The sequence below is a fragment of the Fulmarus glacialis genome, unplaced genomic scaffold, assembly GCF_000690835.1.
Source record: "Fulmarus glacialis isolate BGI_N327 unplaced genomic scaffold, ASM69083v1 scaffold19064, whole genome shotgun sequence".
Classification (NCBI taxonomy): domain Eukaryota; kingdom Metazoa; phylum Chordata; class Aves; order Procellariiformes; family Procellariidae; genus Fulmarus; species Fulmarus glacialis.
This window is the reverse complement of record NW_009207612.1, coordinates 28947-29491: the sequence shown is the minus strand read 5'-3', so window position 1 is coordinate 29491 and position 545 is coordinate 28947.

Genomic DNA, 545 nt, shown 5'->3' with positions numbered 1-545 from the left:
AGTCCGCCCTCCGTGCTCTTGCAAAGGTGAAAGGCATTAAGAGGAGGGCCGTACCCTTCGCGCCTCCCCTGCCAGCTGCAAAGTCACTGCTCCTCCTGCAGCCATAGCCCGGCAGAGAGACACGGAGCGGTGTCCCCTGGGCTGGGGACAGCTGGCAGCGCGCCGTGCGCTTCCAGAGGGTGCCTGCCTGCTTCCTGCCTGCAGGGTCCCCCCACACCCCCCCCGCCATGTCGTGCCCTGCTCGCTGCCCTGCCTCCCTTCTGGGACACCTCTGTGGCATCCGAACCGCTGAACCCCCTGGAGCCGGGCAAGGCAGAGCTACTCCCCCTCCAGCACGGCTCAGGGTGGCAAAGGGACGTGACCAAGGTCATGCAGGGTCACAGTGGCAGGGCAGAGGGGCTGACGCTGGCTCTTAACCTTATGCCCTGATTTTAGGGCTCCCTCTGGCCCAGTCACCAGAGAGCACGTCTCCGCAGTGCCCAGCGTCAGGACGCATCGCTGGGGTCTCTGTCCCTGTGCCTGACCATCCCGGAGCCCCTCTGACC